Source organism: Lithobates pipiens, unplaced genomic scaffold (assembly GCF_037356315.1).
Source record: "Lithobates pipiens isolate NorthernLeopardFrog02 unplaced genomic scaffold, aLitPip1_a1.2 Scaffold_30, whole genome shotgun sequence".
Classification (NCBI taxonomy): domain Eukaryota; kingdom Metazoa; phylum Chordata; class Amphibia; order Anura; family Ranidae; genus Lithobates; species Lithobates pipiens.
The window spans coordinates 84,469,381-84,484,599 of NW_027507791.1; the positions used below are offsets into that span (position 1 = coordinate 84,469,381).

General features: G+C 44.2%; 1 protein-coding gene across 4 annotated transcripts in view; it reads left to right on the forward strand.

The window, feature by feature from the left end:
• The first annotated feature begins 2,736 nt into the window (after positions 1 to 2,736).
• The window catches only part of MGA (MAX dimerization protein MGA), a 156,805-nt gene continuing 144,322 nt past the window's right edge, over positions 2,737 to 15,219 (forward strand). For 3 of the 4 annotated variants that reach the window (XM_077464522.1, XM_077464524.1, XM_077464525.1), the window contains exon 1: positions 10,737 to 10,974. The gene's annotated coding sequence lies outside the window, so the exon portion shown is untranslated. Of the gene's footprint in view, positions 2,818 to 10,736; positions 10,975 to 15,219 lie in introns of those variants that run through there. The other variant, XM_077464523.1, reaches the window with a different exon arrangement.

Genomic DNA, 15,219 nt, shown 5'->3' on the forward strand with positions numbered 1-15,219 from the left:
TCTCACACATGTGGTATCGTTATACTCAGGAGGAGTAGTAGAATGTATTTTGGGGTGTTATTTTTGCTATGTAAATGCTGTGTGTTGGAAATATCTTATAAACGGACAACTTTGTGTAAAAAAAAATGCGTTTTCATTTTTTTCCACATTTTCCAAAAACTTCTGGAAAAAAATGAACCATTGAAAAGACTCATTATGCCTCATAGATTATACGTTGGGGTGTTAGCTTTCCAAAATGGGGTCATTTTCTGGACGTTTCCATTGCCCTGGTGTTCCAGGGCCTTCAAAACTGTAATAGGTGGTTGAGAAATTAAATGTGTAATTTATGCTCCTAGAATGCCTGAAGGTGCTACTTCAAAATTAGGCCTCTGTATGTGGTCAGGCTGTGCGAAAGTCTCACACATGTGGTATCGTTATACTCAGGAGGAGTAGGAGAATGTATTTTGGGGTGTTATTTGTGGTATGCACATTCCGTGTGGGAGAAATAAGCTATTACAATGAAAATTTTGTGGGAAAAAAAAAAAAAAAATCGTAATTTTGCAAAGAATTGTGGGAAAAAATGACAACTTAAAATAACTAACCATGCCTCTTACTAAATACATTGGAATGTCTACTTTCCAAAAAGGGGTCATTTGGGGGGCATTTGTACTTTCCTGGCTTGTTAGGGTCTCAAGAATGGAGATAGGCCTTAGTACATCAGATGTGATCTTTTTTTGCAAATCTTTATGATTTGCACCATAGCTTGTAGACTCTATAAATTTCACACAGATCATATAATATGCAAAAATTTGGGTTATTTTTACCAAAGATGTGTAGTAGTATAAATTGTGGCCAAAATTTATGAAGAAAAATTGCTAATTTGCTAAATTTTGTCACAGAAACGAAGAAAAATTCATTTTTTTTCAAAATTTTCGGTCTTTTTTCATTTATAGCGCAGAAAATAAAAAACCGAGAGGTGATCAAAAACCACCAAAAGAAAGCTCTATTGGTATGAAGAAAAGGACAAAAAAATCATTTGGTTACAGTGTTGCATGACTGAGTAATTGTCATTCAAAATGTGAGAGCACTGAAAGCTGAAAATTGGTCTGGGACTGAGGGGAGTTTAAGTGCCCAGTAAGCAAGTGGTTAAAAAAAGGGAAAAATAAATTTATAGTTTTTTTTTATATCTATACAAAAATGTTTTGCTTTTCATTTCTATTTTAAAATAAATGGATTGTTTTACAAGGTGATTGTTTACAATCACTTTAACCCTTTTATCACCCCTGATGTTAACCCTTTCCCAGCCAGTGTCATTAGTACAGTGACAGTGCATATTTTCTAGCACTGATCACTGTATTAGTATCACTGGTCCCAAAAAAAGTGTCACCCATTGTCAGAATGTCCAGCTATAAAAGTCGCTGATCGCCGCTACTAGATGTTTTTTTTCCCAATTGTCGGGCTTTATAGCGCAAACAATAAAAAAACGCAGAGGTGATCAAATACCTATTTGTGGGAAAGAAGGGCATACGTACTTTGGGGGGGGGGGGGGGTAAAGCGTTGCTTGACCGCACAATTTTCAATTAAAGTAACACAGTGTTGTATTGCAAAAAAGGGCCTGGTCATTGAGGGGGGTAAATTGTCCAGGGGTCAGGTGGTTAAATCACCTTTCTCCATAGATCATTGGGAAAGTCTCCCTCTTATTGATTGGATTATGACATCTGGGTGGTATTTTCATACCTCCCAACTTTTTGAGATGGGAACGAAGTACAACAATTAGCCAAAGTATGCAGGCACAGGACATACCCCCTGCCACGCCCTCTTAAAGGAGAATTATACGAAAAAAAGATTAGTTAAACCCAGAAGAGCTTTTTTACCACTACTATTCCTTTATATTGGCTTTTAAAATTTACAAATGCAGCAATTTAGAAATTGAATGAAAGGTTTAGCACTGGGAAACACATTTTGAAAGATAAATAGTGCATTTTATATACAACTATATAGAACAAACCAAGAAGAAGGACAAATGAGGAGGAATGAGGGATGGTCCCTTTTAAAGCGGAGGTCCACCCTAAAATGGACCTCCGCTCATCTGATCCCTCCCCCCCTCCGGCGCCACAATCGGCACCTTTCAGGGGGGAGGGGGGTGCAGTTACCTGGATAATCCAGGTAACTGCACCCACTTCCGGGCTAGCTGTCTGCGGAACGAGCGTAGGTTACGCCCCCGTTCCGCAATGCCCCGCCCCCTTCAGCAAGTGCCCCGCTGCCTGCTGGGAAACACACAGCTCCCAGAGGCAGCGGGGACCGTCCGGATTGCGCCGCGCGGCTCGCGCATGCGCAGTAGGGAACCGGGAAATGAAGCCGAAAGGCTCCATTTCCTGATTCCCATACCCAAGATGGCGGCGGGACCCGGCAGCCGAGCGAGCGATCGGCTTCGGGTGCCGACATCGCGGGCGCGCTGGACAGGTAAGTGTCACTATTTAAAAGTCAGCAGCTGCAGTATTTGTAGCTGCTGGTTTTTAAAAAAAAAAAAAAAAACGCGGAGTCCCGGTGGACTCCCGCTTTAATGATAATCAGGGACAGTTGGGAGCTATTGATATTTGTAAAGTCCATCCCCATCCCCCCAACTCATGGACCCACGTGTCATTACTGTCTTCATTTTGACGACAAACAGAGCGGCCACACCCCCAGCAGTGGGCGGAGCCCGCTTAGCCGGCACGTGACCCCGCCCCAGCCAATGCGGCGCTCAGAGCCCTCCTCCACGCGAAGTGCTGATAGCGGAGTGTATTGGGGCGCGGAGAAGGTGTGGCGCAGAGGGAAAAGTGAGCCCCGTTGTGAAAGGTACACCCCATCCTCCCACATGTGACAGTAAGCACGCCGGTCACTACAATGCATGTCACAGCCTGTGCCCGCTCTATAAAACACACCCCTAGCATGGGTTCGCCCGTTATCTGCATTTTGTACGACACAACCCTATGTACTGAACAGGCGATGGTGAAGGTGTGGGGGACACGTGACGCCGCCAGCCAATCACCGGCGTTCTAGCATTGTGTTTTGGCGCCGTGTGGTCCACGTCTGATTGGCCGGAGCGGTTTGGGGGGATTTATGCGGCACCGCTGGCTGTACTGTTCCCTGCAATAATTATGTTCTGATGACGGGACCGTGTCCTATCGACTCCTGATCCCGCCGGGTGTAAAGAGCGGCTCTCCTGGGTGTTAAAATGATTACGTGGAGGCAGCCGAGCAATGGCGGACGAGGGAACGTGTTGAGTGCAGTGTGGCGGGGTGGAGGGGAGAGCACGTGACCGCCAGCAGATAACACGCATGCGCGAGCTCAGGGTGTGCGCAGAGCCTCGAGGGTAACGTTCCCCCATCACCCAATACGTGTCCCGGGAGGGGCTGCTTGTATGTCGGGTCGTCATTACACGGGGAAAGATCCGACAATTCACAACCATCGCACACAGGGAGGTGGGATGTGACTGCAGAGCTTACCATCTATTTCACTAGTGGGGATCACAGGACATTTATACATTCATTACAGGGCATACGTGGCAGGACATTAATGCAATTACTGGACAAGTGTATATTGTATACATAGCCTGAAATAAATGTCCGTGTGTGTGTATATATATATATATAAATCCATTTTATTGACCATTTATATATTTTTACAGAGCATATATATATATATATATATATATATATATATATAATACGTACATTGTATAAATATACACAGTGGGTATAGAAAAAAGAACCCCCCCCTCCCCCTTTAAAATAATGTAATTTTGTTTCTATGCAGCCTGAAATGAATACAGACAGTTTTTGTTTCATCCAGCTGCATTATAACATCCAAGTGGAAGAGATAACACCAACATGACCGAAATAAAAATAAAATAATCGCCCAGTTGGAAAAAGCATCACCGCCTCCTAAAAAGACCTGTGAATGCAATCAATCGATAATCAATAGCTAATCACCTTCTCAATGGTACACAAAGCCATTTGATTGTGAACTGTGAGCAGCTGCGGCCATTTTGATTAGCTCAGCGTGAAAAGAGCTTTCCTGCTGTATTTCAGCCCCTTTAACTTTTTTTTTTTTTTTCCTGTGTATCCATCTCCTGACTTGTGCCTGTCCACAGCTTTTTTTCTGGTTATCTTTTGACAGTGCCTTGCCACCCATAGTTGATTGTTTGCTTCAGTTGCACTGCCAGGGACTGAAATGCTCCAGGAAAGCTCTTTTCAGACTGAGCTAATCAAAACGACCACAGTTGATCACAATTGAAAGTCATATGGCTTTGTGTGCCATTGATAAGGTGACTAGCTACACCTGATTGAGTTTACAAGTTATTTTAGGAGGGGTGATCACTTTTTCCATCTCAGTGATTATGATTTTATTTTTTCTGACATGTTGGGGTTATATCTTTCGCTTGGATGTTATAAGTGGCACTGAATAAATGCATCTGGATAAAACAAAAACTTTGTTCATTTCAGGCTGCAAAGCAACAAAATGTGATTGTTTTAAAGCTGGCTGATTCTTTTCTATACCTATTGTATACACAGTATATTTATATAATTATTGTTCTAGTTATTACAGGACATATATGCATATATTACAGCAGGCATGTCCAAAGTTTGGCCCGTGGGCCAATTGTGGCCCGTGTTCTGATTTTGAACGGCCCGCCTGGACATTCGGACCACCGGGGCCTTGGAGGGGACAGGGAGGATGTGGGACTAGTGCTGTACACACAGGAGAATTTTCTGTTTACAAGGCAGCCTCGGTAATAGGAAGTCCTGTCTCCTGTGCTGCCATTGGAGGACCATTCTTTCCATCATAGGAGGCAGGACTTTCTATTAAAGAGACCCCCGAGAAAACAGGAGTTTTTCCTGTATGTAATCCTTTGGCGCTCGTCCTGCCCTGTCCCTGTGCCCTCCAAGGCTGCAGATGGATGGGCATCAGTCAGGCTGCACTAATGGCAATGGGGGTTCTACATTCATGGCAATGGGTGTTCTACATGCATGGCAATAGGGTGCTGCACTGATGGTAATGGGGGTGCTGCATTCATGGCACTTGTGTGGCTGCAGATGGGCACTAATCCTTATTTTGCTTCACAGTTCTTTATTAAAAATTGAAGTTTTTGTTCCTGAAACTCCCCCCTTAAAGTGAAGGTGTGTGTTATACACCAATAAATACGGTATATCCAAATAACACGCTTAAAGAGGAGCTGCACCTAAAAAAAAAAATATTAAAAGCCAGCAGCTACTAATATTGCAGCTGCTGACTTTTAATAAAATCACACTTACCTGTCCCAGGTTCCAGCGATGTCGGCGGCAGATGACGAGCGATCGCTCGTCTCGCTGCTGCCACCGCCGTCATCCTCTGTCAGGGAATCGGGAAGTGAAGCATGATGGCTTCACTGCCCGGTTCCGTACTGCGCATGCACGAGTCGCGCTGCGCGTCTCTTATGGTCCCCCGCTGTGTCTCTGGGAACTGTGTGTTTCCCAGAACACAACGGGGGGGGGGGGGGGGCGGAGCATCTGCGGGGATCTGCGGCGGTCTGGCCGGAAGTGGGTGCAGTTACCTGGATTATCCAGGTAACTGCACCCCCCTCCCCCCTGAAAGGTGCCGATTGTGGCACCGGAGGGGGGGAGGGATAAGATTAGCGGAACTTCCCCTTTAGGGTGAAGAACCGCTTTAAGCTCATCTCTTCACCACACACTAAAAAAATAAAAAACTACTGACACAGTCCAGGCGTCATCAGTGCTGCATATTAGTGCCACTGTCACATAACATTAAAAAAAGTATTGGTAATTGGTATAGGCGAGTAATTGAAAATAAATATCAGTACTTGGTCTTAAAAAAGTGGTATCGGTGCAACCTTATCGTCCTGTATGGTCTCATTTACTTGGGCACTTAGGCTACTTTCAGACTGGGGCGTTGTGAGCGTTGCCGTTAAAGCTGCGCTAAATAGCGGCGTTATTCAAAAAAGGGTTAAAACTGCCCGCATAGCTAGCGGCGCTGCCCCATTGTTTTCAGTGGAAAGGGGCGCTTTAGGAGTAGTGAATACACCACAAAGATGCGGCTTGCAGGACTTTTTTGACCATCCTGCAAGCGCCACGCTCCAGTGTGAAAGCCTGAGACAAATTGTGTTTGTACATACAAAGTATGAACACCGATCTGTCATCTCCCCTACTCAGTCCCACCCCCACAATTAGAACATGCACTTGTTCGCCCCCTAGTGTTAACCCCTTCCTTGCCAGTGACATTTATACAGTAATCAGAGCATTTTTATAGCACTAATCGCTGTATAATTGTCACTGGTCCCAAAATTGTGTCAAAAATGTCCGATCTGTCCGTCGCAATATCGCAGTCCCGATATAAATAAATAAATCGCTGATCACCACCATTACTAGTAAAAAAAATAATAATAATAAAAATGCCATAAATCTATCCCCTATTTTGTAGACGTGATAACTTTTGCACAAACCAATCAATATATGCTTATTGCAATTTTTTTAACCAAAAATATGTAGAAGAATACATATTGGCCTAGACTAAGGAAGATTTTATTTTTTTTAATTTGGGATATTTATTATAGCAAAAAGTAAAAGATATTTTTTTGTTTATAGCGCAAAAAATAAAAACCACAGAGATAATCAAATACCACCAAAAGAAAGCTCTATTTGTGGGAAAAAGGGGATATCAATTTTGTTTAACCACTACAATACAGGGCACTTTCACCCCCTTCCTTCCCAGCCCAATTTTCAGCTTTCAGCGCTCTAGCGCTTTCAGTGACAATTGTGCGGTCATGCTACACTGTACCCAAATGAAATTGTTATCATTTTGTTCGCACAAATAGAGCTTTATTTTGGTGTTATTTATTCACGACTCCGTTTTTTTTTTTTTTCCGATATAAGCGCAAAAAAAGCGGAAATTTGGAAAAAAAACAATATTTTCTTTTTTTCTATTTGAAAAGAAATCCAATAAAATCAAATTATGTCATAAATTTAAGCCAAAATGTATTCTGCTACATGTTTTTGGTAAAAAAAATTCCGTTAAGTGTATAATAATTGGTTTGTGTGATCACGGACATATGTACGCAAATGATCATGTACATATGTGTGCAGGTGATCACGTACATATGTGTGCAGATAATCATTGGGACATGTGATTTTAGTGGGACATATGTGGGGGACATGTTTTTATTATTAGGGACATGTGTTTTTATTATTTGGGGACATGTATGTTTTGGGGACATGTGTGTTTTGGGGACATATGTGGGGACTGTGTTTGTACTGTGTGGTGTGTTGTGTGTTTACACTACACTGATGATCAGTGAGTAAAAAGCTGTAAAAAGCAGCCCATACTCACTGATCATCAGCCGGCTGCAGCGTTCTGCTCTCCTCTCCTCAGCGGTGACTTCCGTGTGAGGAGAGGAGAGCCGATTGCCTAGCAACCGGCTGTTTGTTTACATCACATGACGGCCGTGATTGGACACGGCCGTCATGTGATCAGGAGGGCCAATCACAGAGCCCTCCTGCCGATCTGAGATGTGCTGTGTCCGCGATCCCGCTACTCCTGAATGACGTTCCTGAACGTCCTATCAGGAGTAGACGGCTCCCACCCGGCCGTATATATGCATTGGCCGGGTGGGAAGTGGTTAAGTACAGCGTCACATGACCGCGCAATTGTCAGTTAAAGCGATGCAGTGCAGTATTGCAAAAAGTGGCCTGGTCATTGAGCAGCCAAATCTTCTGGGGATGAAGTGGTTAACAACATTAGGACTGTATGATACGATAAATACAGTTCTGTAAGCAACACCTTATTTTCTGGCAGTGCCCCTCTCGGGACTAGATTCTGGATCCGCCCCTGGTTTACATCTGGCTGCCCATAGATATAATATAAATCTGGAAAGCAACATTTTTTAAATGGAGATAAACCTTGAACGGACATGAAGGTCACAAAAATTAAAGTTTCCCATTCTGCTCCAATTCAGCAGAGGATCTCTTCAGGGATCACCTGAACATGCCTGGGTGAATCAACTGAACGGCCCGTGTGAAATGGGTGCTCACCTGACACTGTATCAGAGTTTCTGCATTTTTGGTGTACAGACTGTCATGGTTTGGCAGTGGCCTTCATACTCTCTGGGATGTGGTTGTAAAATCACACACACCTTACTTGGCTTTCAGTTGTTTTTATTTGTCCTAAGGGTGTCACATCTGTCATGTGTTGACTTGATGGGTTTGTTTCTGGCTATGTTTCCTGAATTTAATTCTAACCACGGTAGTAAGGGCACATTCCTGGTACATCTGTACTATGGAACACTGGATAAAGATGGACTATATCTGCAGTGGATTAGCCTTTATTTAGTGTAACAATGGTATGCAAATAACTGAACAGTCATTATGTGCTTGTTATGTGACAGTTGCTAGTTCTTTGACTAGACATTATTTCTTCAGAATTTGTCAGTCAAAGTTTTTGTCTTCATCCTTGGTATAGTCCAATTGCGGAAAGTTTTCTTTCCCTAACGGTGGCTACAATTTACAGTATTTTAAAGGCAAACTCCATCTTATACATCACGTTACACCTGTATCTAGTTTGTAGTATATAATATGATGCCAAGTGGACCCCCCCCCCCCCCCAACAGAATGCCCCCTCATGATAGCATGCGGGGAATCTTATCCCCCACAGCTGCTGTCACTTTTGAAATTGGCTGGACTGTGTCTTCATGTCCACGTCATTTATTCACAGAGATCTGTGAATGTATGAACTACAATTCCCATCTTCCATTGCAGAAGATGGCTGCAGTTCTCAATAGAATACAAGTGCAGTGATCTCTTCACTGGTAGTCCATTGACACTTCCTCTACCTCTTCAACTTGTAGGGTGGTTGAACTGTGTTTGGTTCTAGTAAGTTAGTGGCTGGCCCATGCTGGAGTAAGGGGTTAGCTTGTGAAGTTCTGTTCCTGGGCTTTTTGGTCTTAGCCAGGGATGAGGTCCAGGCCTCGCTTTTTGGCTGGATCTTCCTAGCTGACTTTTATTTTTTCTGTATGTGGAATTAGGACTGAAGACAGTGGGACTTTCATAAGACATCCAAGCCATGGACAATTCCACAATAGACTCTTGCCTCACAGAGGTATGCCTGGACAGCCACACCACATTAGTCAGAGTTAGGGGAAAGACGTTCATATTGAACTGTTATGCCACACATGTTCAGTAAAGTATAAGCCTGGTCTGAAGTTATTCAAAGGGGTGCATGTTGGTTTTAGTGTATTAAAGGAACCTGGGTCTGTAAACACACTACGGAGTATAAAGTAACACCACTACAAAAGGGTTACCGTGGTAAGACAAGTAAAGGAATGCAGTTATTATGGGTAACCGAGTGAAGAAACAAGCTACAGACAAACAGTCGATAGGAGTGGGACCTGGCAAGGTGACCTGTACCTTGTGACCAGGTCATAGACCTTCGTAACACAGGTTCGGAACAGATTCGGTTGCTATTAGAAATGCACCGATACCATTTTTTTTACAAGTACAAATACCAATACGTTATTTTTTTCGTACTCGCCGATACCAATTACCGATACCTAACGCAATTGTTTTGTTTACACTGCAGCTGTCAGCAGTGCTACAAAGCATTGAAAAGTTATTTACAAATGAAATACATTTTATTTATTTATTTTTTTAATTTTGAGCTTTTTTCAATGTGAAAATATTTGTTAACCGCTTGCCGACCAGCCCCCTCAGTTATATTGCGGCAGGTTGGCTTGACTGCGCGAATTGCTGATGCGCGTAGCCGGAAGCCGCGATGTCTGCCAGCCACCCACGATCACTCCACGGAGAGCCAGAACAGGGATCTGTCAATGTAAACAAACAGATCCCTGTTCTGTCAGGGGAGTAGAGAGAGAGATTGTCTGTTTCTAGTAATCAGAAACCGTGATTTATCTGTACTGCCAGTCAGTACACTGCCTCCACTGTTAGAAACACCTCCATAGGGAACACCTAACCCCTTTCCTACCAATGTAATGTATACAGTAGCCCTGTAAAGAAGAAATCGCTATGTATACCTTTTCTGAAGCCGCTCGAGTCCTGTCTCCAGCAATGAAAGCTCTGCAGAGGACACAGCTGACAACGGTTGTGAAATGTCAGGAAAGTGTTCCTTGCCCATAGAATGGGGCTTCTGTTGTCAGCTGCCTCCTCTGCACTCCCCTACACAGCTCAGTGAGAGACCAGACCGGAGTGGCTTTAGAAAAGGTATGTATTCTGATTTCTTCTTTACATGGCTAGATAGGTCAGTGTTAGACTGTGGATGCCTGTAGATTCAGAGATTTTAGTGTTAGGGTGGACTTCTACTTTAATATGAATTTCTGTAGTTCAGCTCACAATTTGTTCCTTGGTGGAATTTATGCTTTTATATAATGTAAGACAACATTGCACATGTACCAAGAAGCACAGCGTCCCTACAATATATGTGGCTGTAGATAATGGTGTTAAATAGTGTAAATGATGTAAAGGTGTGAAATCTGGCACTTTTATTATTGATTTATTTTTTCCAATGACAGATGTGGTGTTGGAGTTAATATGGGGGGGGGGGGGTCACACTTCCTTTGGTGTCCCGTCTATAAAATGAATTAATTGGATGATGTGGGGTTATGTGCCGATTTCTCGGTAAGCTCCGCCCCTCCTGCTCCCAGACTTGTGAGCAGCACGTGATTGGAGCCGCGCGCTCTTCCTGCTGGCGATGCCAGGTGAGTGACGTCATCGCCCGCTCTGCGCCTGCGCAATCGGTGTCTCCCGTATGGTTGGAAGAACGGTGGAGCAGCTTTTTTTTTCTTTGGGAGAAAGCTAAAAAAACAAACAAAAAAAACAAACAAACCACGAAGACACGTGTAGAGTAAAGCGGCCGGATGGGACGTGTCCCCTGCACTCGGGGCTTGTCGGCGGTGCTTGTGTGCTGCTTGGAGGGAAAGGTCAGCCGTATGCACAGCCTGCGGCGAGCAGTGTAAGTGGCAGTCCGAGGTCGGATGGTGGGAAAGTGTGACTGTGCGGTGCACAGTGTGATGGGGGTAGATATGGGTGTCCGCTATTAATGTCAGCGTCAGGCGGAGTAGATGAGGCTGGGATCGGGGAGGGCGATGTGCCGTGCTCGGAGCTTGTTGTCAGAAGTGTTAGGGAGGGACTGGCTGTGGCCGGAAGTCATAGAAAGCACAAAGAGGCCGATCACTGCTCTGCATGGGAGACGTGCCACATACGAGTAGCGCAAATCAAGGGCTCTACTGGTTAAAGCACAACTCCAATGAAAAAACACAACACTACTAGATTGCAGGTCACTAGTCTGCCGATGAGATGGCTGCTTCCGTTTTTTTTAGTTCCATGACGGTTAAATGCTTCAGTCCTGGGGTGACAGCACTCACTTGTTTTGAAGGAGCAGCGTTGTCACCCTAAGAACAGATTTCCCCTCTTCTCAGTCACTTAACATAAGGCATCCTTACCATAGAGAAACCTTTTAAAGTGATGCAAAATTAAAAATATGTTCTGCTTACCTGCTCTGTGCAATGATGCTGCACAGAGCACTCCTGTTTGGCGGTGCCAAGGGAGCACCTGTGTATGTACACTCCTGAGCTGGACTGGTCTTTGTGCATCCATAGACACACACAAATCTGGCAAGTCACACCCCCTGTTCCCTCCTCACAGGAGATTGACAGTGGCAGGAGCTTATGGATCAGTCTTGTGTGAATCCAGGCACACCAAAGAGCAGTGCTGCAGCCGGGATGGCACTGGAGCAGAGAGAGGAGCCAGGTAAGTAAAGTAAACAATCAAAACAAAAAGGCAAGGAAAGTAAACAAACAAAACAAAAAAGTTTGAGTTTAGAAGCAATTTAAAAAATGCTTCTGATCTCACGGAACCCCTAATAATTACTGTGATGTATGTTTGTTGAATAGGAATAACACTAAGGAGTATTGTGCTGACTTCTCTCCTCTGTGGAGCAGTTTACGAGGAGGGTGCTATGAGGGTGCTATGAGAAGTAGAGAGGATATTCTCCATGTCTCATAGTAGTGCAGTAAGAAGTGGTCTTGCGAATAAATTACTGACAGCCAATTGAATAAGGTACCATAGAAGCACCTGACTGACTATGTAAAATATATCCTCCCCTTAAGAGTGAAGAGAAAAACTGCTGTAATATGAAGAGGAAGTTGAGGAAATTTGTTCTCTGACTCCTTTTGTTGCTACTACCGAGTACAAAACTTTATATTGTCCAGCGTTGGGCACCGCACTCACATTAGAGCAAAGATTGCCTGAGAGTACTCAAGGAAAGTACATACAAACAGTGGAGTGGAAGAGGTGTGTGTGTGTGTATATTATATATATATATATATATATATATATATATATATATATATAGTGTGTGTCTGTGTGTTTTTCAAAAGAACCCCCAGCTATGTTTATGGCATGTTTTTTGTTTTCTCAATCATACGTTGCAGGACACAGAGGCCTTTATACTCGTGACTACTTGGCTTGCGTTGCCACTTTTTAGATGAATGGACACCCCGCGCAGACATAACCCCTTCCAGTTCATCAAAGCCTCCTTTTTTAGCTAGCATCCTTCGGTGATGGATATGCCTATGGTCTCTGAAGATGTTCCAATGTCCCGCGTGTTCTAACACCCTTGATATGGTAGAGGTGGAATTCATACAGATCAATTGCTATAGCCAATAGGCTAAGAAGAACCTGCATTTAAGAGTGGGGACAGAATGTAATGCCTGCTGTATCCTGTAGGCAGGAGGGGAGTATAGTCTATGAAGACCCTGCAGGGTGCATCTGCTGTGATTGGTGAAAATTGGGCTTCCTGGCCCCCAACCTTCGACTGGGGAGTGCATCTGAGGTTATAGTGGAGCATTTGGCAGAATTCCCTATGTTTCTGCAGTGATTTTGCAACTTTTCCCTATGGAAGCAACATAAGGCAGTAGTGGATCTCAAAGGAGGCAGTCTGAAGTGTTCATGATTACATCATTGTGCACAGGGCTGTACACGTGTCCCTGAGCTTCTGGTCTTGCACTGTTGCCACTGCGCTGGAATCCACAAGTCCTGAAGAATCCTGGAATCGCCTCCATTTTCACCTTCAGCTCTGATCAGTCGCAATTGGCAGGCACGAAAAGTAATGGGACAATTCTCTGCTGACAAACATGGCAAAGCAGTCCTTAGCAAAGGCTGACATTCCTCTCAGTTGGGTGAGTGCTACCCCCTGGCATTTAGAGGGCTGTTTAACCCTTCTTAGGCCATGGCCTCATGCAAGCAAAGAGGTGGGAGGGGGGTCGCTGGGTTGGGTTTCCAAATCTCTATCGGGTACAGTGTCCTCTGTAAGGTTTGCTCTTCAGCGGCTCCCCATAGGGGTCAGATTAGCTGTGAACTCCTGCTCTTATCTGCTATTTCCACTGTTTCATGGGACAATTCTTCACTTTGTGTGTCAAGGAAGACATTTTGTTCAGTTTTATCTGGGCTGTGTGATCAGCTTTCAAGGTTAGTTACTGGTTTGGTACTCTGAGGATGCTAATATGGGAACTTTCTTTCCTTTCCTTCCTTTTTTTTTTTTTTCCTTCCCCTCTGTATTCAAATCCTCCCAGGAGGAACCTCAGGGTCCAGGCCTGTCTCGAACGTAAAGGACTATAATGAGTTTCCTGGCAAATGTGGTACACTAAGTTATTGCTGCCAGAATCCTCTTCTAAAGTCATTGGTTTTGGGTCCTAGCAACTGTCAAAAAATCAGAAGTCCTTTCCAGTCCACCCTCACGAAAAGCTTTGTAAGAAATATGATTGGGCTCACTCAGAGAAGGAGTCTGCACCTTCAAATCAGTCTGCTCACTGGTACCCTAAGGATGTGGAAATTTACAAGAAATTGGGTTTTCCAAGGGGTCAAAAACTGGGGACTCCTCTATAGTTGCTTTTGCAAGAAAACTCGCGATGGCCTACATCCCAATGCCACAAGAAGAATGGGACCCCTAAGTCATCCAATTCTGCAGGTATATTCTTCTCACAGTGAATGGACCCCCACACTTCCATGGGTGAAGAGGACATCTATTGGCCTTTGTGGCTGCCCGAACTTGGGAAGTCGCAGACAAATGGGTCTGCGGTTTGGTATCTAGAAGCTACAAGCTAGAGTTTTTTGCTGCTTCACCCTCCTCACCTTGTCAGGGGTCTCCTAACTTTCTAAACAAAAGGCCAGTTAAGGGTCCTTCAGACCTTAGGTGGGCCAAACTGTGGCCATCGGGAGTAGAAAATGTCCCGGCATCAATGGGAGTAAAGAATGCCCTATCGTTGGTGTCATTGGCAGGAATTATGCCCCATCATTGGTGTCAATAAATGGAATGGTGCCTCAAGGGCCAGATAAAAGCAATTGAAGGGCTGTAGTTTGGAGACAACTGCTTTATTTGCTCAAGTGTCTTCAGATCCACGTAAAAGCATTTTTTTTGTGGCCCTGTAAAAACCACTGTTCCAAGGGACTATCTCGCCTGTGCCAGAAGAGGAGAGGTCTCATGTCTTGTTCATGGTTTCCAAGCCAAGTCCAGACTTTAAGGATCTCAACAGGTTCCCCAATGTACCAAAATTCAGGATCGAGTTTATCCGGTCGGTGATTTGTTTTGCTTTGTCAAGGATGCCTACCTCCCAGCACGATTTTCCAGCCTCCCCAATGGTTTCTACAGTTTGTAATGGAGAATCCCTACTACCAGTTTATAGCATTGCCTTTTTGGCCTGTCCCAGTTTGTGAAAACCAAGATATTGGCTTTGGTTGTGCAGTTGCTTAGGTATCAACATTGGGGGTACCTGAATGACATGCTTCTTAAGGAGCAGTTGACTAAAAAACTGTCAAATGTCCAGCAGAAGGTCCAAATTCTGGAGAGGTACAGCTGGATGTCAGACCTTCAGAAGCTGACCTTGGTTCTGATGCAACGTCTGGAGCACTTAGGCTTAGTTTAAGCTAGTGATCCATAGGAGAAATGCAAAATGCTTATCTGATTAATCCCAGGTGGAGTCCCTGAGGTTCTTGGATAGCCCTTGATGAAGGCTAATATCAAGGTACTGGAGATGATGGTAGCGGGTTGCAGTCCCCTATGCTCGATTTTAATTGTAGAGCTCTTCAGTGCAATATCTTTTCAGTGTGGGTCTGAAGTCGGTAGTCCTTTGGCTCTACAGAGGCATTAGTCTACCAAAATCAGAGTTACTCTGGAATGATGTGTATCCAAGCAGATACT